This window comes from Mobula birostris, chromosome 10, assembly GCF_030028105.1.
Source record: "Mobula birostris isolate sMobBir1 chromosome 10, sMobBir1.hap1, whole genome shotgun sequence".
Lineage (NCBI taxonomy): Eukaryota > Metazoa > Chordata > Chondrichthyes > Myliobatiformes > Myliobatidae > Mobula > Mobula birostris.
In genome coordinates this window covers 64,628,463-64,634,462 of record NC_092379.1, presented here as the reverse complement: position 1 = coordinate 64,634,462, position 6,000 = coordinate 64,628,463, and positions in this window count along the sequence as shown.

Genomic DNA, 6,000 nt, shown 5'->3' with positions numbered 1-6,000 from the left:
GATTTTTCTGTATTTGCATAGTTTGTTTTCTTTTGCAGATTGGTTGTTTGACAGTCTTTGTGTGTAGTTTTTCCATTTATTTTATTGTATTTTTTGTCATCCACTATGGCTGTCTGCAGGAAAATGAATCTCAGGGTAGTATATGGTGACATATACTGTGTTGTTAATAAATTTATTTATAATTTAAACTTTGGATTAGCATATAGGAGGCATATAGATTGAAAATCTGTTTGAATGGTACCACAATAACAACCTCACAGTCACCATCAACAAAACCAAAGGACTGATTATTGACTACAGGTGGAAACACCAGAAGTCCATGATTAGAGTCCTCACTAGTGGATCGACGGTGGACCATAAGACATAGGAGCAGAATTAGGCCATTCAGCCTGCCAAGTCTGCTCCTCCATTCATCATGGCTGATTTATTATCCCTCTCAACCCCATTCTCCTACCTTCTTCCTGTAACCTTTAATACCCTGACTAATCAATAACTATCAACCTCCATTGTAAATATCCCCAATAACTTGCCTCCACAGGTGTCTATGGCAATGAATTCCACAGGTTCACCAACCTCTGGCTAACGAAATCCTCCTTATCACTGTTCTAAAGGGACATCCTTTGTATCCTGAGGCTGTGCCCTCTTGTCCTAGACTCTTCTACTATTGGAAGCATCCTTTCACAGTCACTGTGTCTGGGCATTTCAATATTCTACAGGTTTCAATGACATCTCCCCTCATTATTCTAAACTCCAGCAAATGCTCCTCATATGCTAACCCTTTAATTCCCACAATCATTCTATGGACCACCTCTGAACCCTCTCTAATGCCAGCACATCCTTTCTTCGATAAGGGGCTCAACACTGCTCACAACATTTCAAGTGTAGTCCCTCTTCATCTGCTCCAGGTATGTATGGATGAACAAGGAAGAGGGTAGTGTCCGTGGGTGCTTGAGTACTTTTTCCGGTTCCAGGGACCCAGGCTCAATCCTGACTTCTGGTGCTGTCCATAAGACCATAAGATATAGGAGAATTAGGCCATTTGGCCCATTGAGTCTGCTCCGCCATTTCATCATGGCTGATCCGCTTTTCCTTTCAGACCCATTCTCCTGCCTACACCATCCCACCCCCACCCTGTATCCTTTCATGCCCTGACCAATCCAGAAAAGATCAACCTCTGCCTTAAGTATACATAAAGACTTGGCTTCCAGAGCCGCCTGTGACAACGAACTCCACAGATTCACCTCTCCCTAGCTTAAAAAACCTCTTCGTCATCTCCATTTTAAAAGGACACCCCTCTATTCTGTGTCCTCAGGTCTTAGATACTCCACATCCACTCAATCAAGAACTTTCATCATTCAATAGGTTTCAATTAGGTCTCCCCATCATTCTCCTAAATTCCAGTGAATACAGGCCCAGAGCCATCACTCTTCATATAACAAGCCACTTAATCCTTGAATCATTTTCATGAACTTCCTTTGCACTCTCTCCAGTTTCTGCACACCCTTTCTAAGATAAGGGGCCCAAGAACACACATTATACTCCAAGTGAGGCCTCACTAGTGCTTTATAAACTCTGAGTATTACATCCTTGCGCTTATATCCTAGTCTCCTGCCAATCAGCCACTGCTTTATCCATGCTAGAATTTTTCTTGTAATACTATGGGCTTGTAGCTTCTTAAGCAGCCTTACGTGTGGTACCTTGTCAAAGGCCTTCTGAAAACCCAAGTACACATCAACTGATTCTCCTTTGTCCATCCTGCTTGTTATTTCTACAAGAATTCCAACAGATTTGTCAGGCAAGATGTTCCCTTGAGGGAACCATGCTGACTACAGCATATTTTATCAAGTGCCTCCAAGTACCCTGAAACCACATCCTTAACAATCAACTCCAACATCTTCCCAACCACAGACTAACTGGCCTATAATTTCTTTTCTCTGCCTTTCTCACTTTTTGAAGAGTGGGGTGACATTTGCAATCTTCCAGAACTATTCCAGAATCTAGTGCCTCCACATTCTCTTCAGCCATCTCTATCAGAACCCTGGGATGCATACTGTCTGGTTCAGGTGACTTCCCTGCTTCAGACCTTTCAGTTTCCCAAGGAACTTCTCTCTGGTTATTGTAACTTCACACACTTCATGACCCCTGACACCTGGAACTTCCACGATACTGCTAGTGTTTTCCACAGTGAAGACTGATGCAAACACTTTTCAGATCATCTGCCATTTCCTTGTCCCCCATTACTAACCAGCATCATTTTTCAGCAGTCCAGCTAACTTTGACATTCCATCTTTACCTTCTTAATAACATTTTTAGTTGCCTTCCGTTGGAATTTAAAAGCTTCCCAATCCCCTAACTTTCCACTAATTTTTGCTCTATTATATACCATATCATTGGCTTTTATGTTGGTTTTCACTTCCCTCTTAGCCATGGTTGTGTCATCTTGCCTTTAGAGTACTTCTTCCTCTTTGGGATGTATATACCCTGCACCTTCCGAATTGCTTCCAGAAATTCCAGCCATTGTTGCTCTGCCATCATCCCTGCCAGAGTTCTTTTTCAATCAATTCTGGCCAACTTCTCTCTCATACTTCTGTAATTTCCTTTCCCCACTGTAATACTGATACATCTGACTTTAGCTTCTAGTTTTCAAATTTAAGGGTGAATTCAATCATATAATTATCACTCATCCCTAAGGGTTCCTTTATCTTAAGCTCTCTAATCAATTCTGGTTCATTGCACTGCACCCAAACCAGAATAGCTATTCCCCTAGTGGGCTCAACCAGCAGCTGCTCTAAAATGCCATGGAATAAGTAGTCTAGAAATTACCCCTCTTGGAATCCAGCACCGACCTGATTTTCCCAATCTATCTGCATATTGAAATCCCCCATGACTACTATAACATTGCCCTTTTGACATGCATTTTCTATCTCCCATTGTAACTTGTAGAACACATCCTTACTACTGCTTGGGGATCTGTATGCAACTCCTAGCAGGGTCTTTTTACTCTTGCAGTTCCTTAGCTCTATCCACGATGATTCAACACCTTCTGACCCTATGTCACCTCTTTCTAATGATTTAATTTCATTTTTTTTTACCAACAGAGCCATACCACCCCCTCTTCCCTCCTGCTTACCCTTTCAACACCATGTGCATCCTTAGACATTAAGCTCCCAGCTATAACCTTCTTTCAGCCATGATTCAGTGATGCCTACAACATCATACCTGCCAATATGTAACTGTGCTACAGGTTCATCGACCTTATTTCACATATCGCACACGTTCAAATATAGCACCTTCAGTTCTGTATTCCCCTTTTTCGATTTTGTCTCTGCCTTTTATGTTGTAACTCATCCTGGTGACTGTAACTTTGCCCTACTGTCAGCCTCTCCTTGCCTGGAATCTCACTCCACACTGCACTGTTGGTAAACCAACTACCTCATCCTCAGCATTATCACTCTGGGTTTCATCCCTGTCAAATTAGATTAAATCTACTCAGACAACTCTAGCCAATCTGCCTGCAAGGATATTCGACTCACCTGGGTTCAGGTATAACCTGTCCCTTTTGTACAGGTCATACTTTCCCCAGAAGAGCTCCCAATGATCCAAAATCTGAACCCCTGTCCCTCTCTGACACATGGCATAGGCAGCAATCTGAAGATTACTACCCTGGAGGTCCTGTTTCTCAGCTTTCTACCTAGCTCCATAAATCTCTCTTCAGGACCTCCTCACCTGTCTACCTATGACATCAGTGTCGATATGTACCAAGACATCTGGCTACTCACCCTCCCCCTTTAGAATACCGTGGATCCGATCTGAAATATCCCTAACCCTGGCACCTGGGAGACAACATACCATCTGGGTGTCTCTATCACACACATAGAACCTCGTGCCTGTTCCTCTGACTAAGGAATCTCCTATCAACACTACAGTCCTCTTCACCTCGCCTCTCTTCTAAGCCACAGCACCAGATAGTCACCCAGTTACCTGTCTCCTGCAATATAGGGGTGACTACCTACCTGTAGCTCCTATCACCTCCACAGTCAAAGGTCATCAAGCTGCAGCTCCAGTTCCTTAATACATTCTCTCAGGAGCTGCAACTTGGTGCAGCTGGTGTAGTTGTGTTTATCCAGGAGACTGGAGGTCTCCAAGACTTCCCATATCCCACACACAGTACAAAACACAGCCCCTGGAGCCTTTCTCACTAACAGATGCGGAATAAACAAATAAGAACAGAGAGAGTAAATTACAAGACAATTTACTTAACCCAAGCCTGATGAGACAAAGCCACTCTAAAGACTGTCACACTCAAAAGAATTGCTGCTCTGCTTGCACTTTAATTATTCTTATTGGCCCTTTCTAATGAATCCTTCTTGCTGATTGGTTGCTCCACAACTCAGAAAAACTGCGGCAAAACTCTGCCTTCAGAATCTCAATCGCCACCCTGATTAATAAGTAGCTCTTTTCATGCACCCTTAGTGTGGATTGTCCAACTCAATCTCCTTTGTCTAGCCTACCTGTTATTTCCTCAAAAAATTCCAACAGATTTGTCAGGCAAGTTTTCCCCTGAAGGAAACCATGCTGACCTCAACCTACTTTGTCATGTGCCCCAAGAACCCTGAAACCTCATCCCTAATAATGGACTTCAACTTCTTCCCAAGCGCTGACAGCAGGCTAACCAACCTACAACTTCCTGTCTTTTGCCTCCCTCCCTTCTTAAAGAGTGGAGAGGTACTTGCAATCGTCTGGTCTTCCGGAACCATTCCAAAATCTAGTAATTCTTGAAAGATCGCTACTAAGTCTTCCACAATCTTTGGAGAGGTCAGTAACTTTAAATTCCTTGGCATTATCATATCAGTGGATCTGTCCTGGGACCAGTAGGCAAGTGACATCACAAAGAATGCACAAGAGCACCTCTACTTAGAAGTTTGCACAGAATCAGCATGTCACCAGAAATTTTGACAAATAGATGCACAGTGGTTGCATCATGGCCTGGTATAGGAATACCCATCCCCAGGAAAGGAAAAGTCTACAAAAAGTGGTGGTTACAGCTCAGTCCATCACAGGAAAAGTCCTCCCCAACATTGAACACATCCCCAAGGAGTGGTGCCACAAGAAAACAGCAACCAGCATCAAGGACCCCCACCAACCAGGCCATGCTTTCTTCTTGCTACTAGCATGAGAAAGGAGATACAGAAGCCTTAGATCCCACACCATCAGATTCAGGAACAATTATAGTCCTACAACCATCATGCCCCTGAAGCAGCACAGAAAATTACACTCACCACAAATCTGAACTGATTCTACAATCTACAGACTCACTTTCAAGGACTCTACAATTCATGCCCTTAGTATTATTGTTTTGTTATTTGCACAATTTGTCTTTTATTGCACATTTTCAGTCTTAGTTTATATACTGTACAGTACATATATTTTTTGTAAATGCTATTGTATTTCTTTTTCTGTAAATGCCTGCAAGAAAATGAATCTCAAGCTGGTATATGGCAACATACACATACTTTGATAATAAATTTGAATTTGACTTTGGTATGTTCGGGTTGGGTGGTGTCTTTGGAAATGTTGGCTGCTTTACCAAGTTAGTGGGAAATGTAGACAGAGTCATGGAAGGGGCCGAGTTATTTTGATATGTTGAGCTATGTCCACAACCCTCTACAGTTTCCTGCCATCTTGGGCAGAACAATTACAATGCCAAGCCATGATGCATCCAGATAGAATGCTTTCTATGGTGCATCTATAAAAATTGGTGCGGTTCAGTGGGTACATGCTGGATTTCTTTGGCCTCCTAATGAAGCACAGGAGCTATTGTTCTTTCTTGGTCATGCTGTCTATATGGTTGGATCAGGAGAGGCTATTTACTCCTCAGAACTTGAAGCTCTAAACCCTCTCAATCTCAGAACCATTGATGCAAACAGAAGTGTGTTCACCACTCCGCTCCCTGAAAGCAATAATCAGTCTTTAGTTTTGCTTTCATTGAGGGAAAGGTTG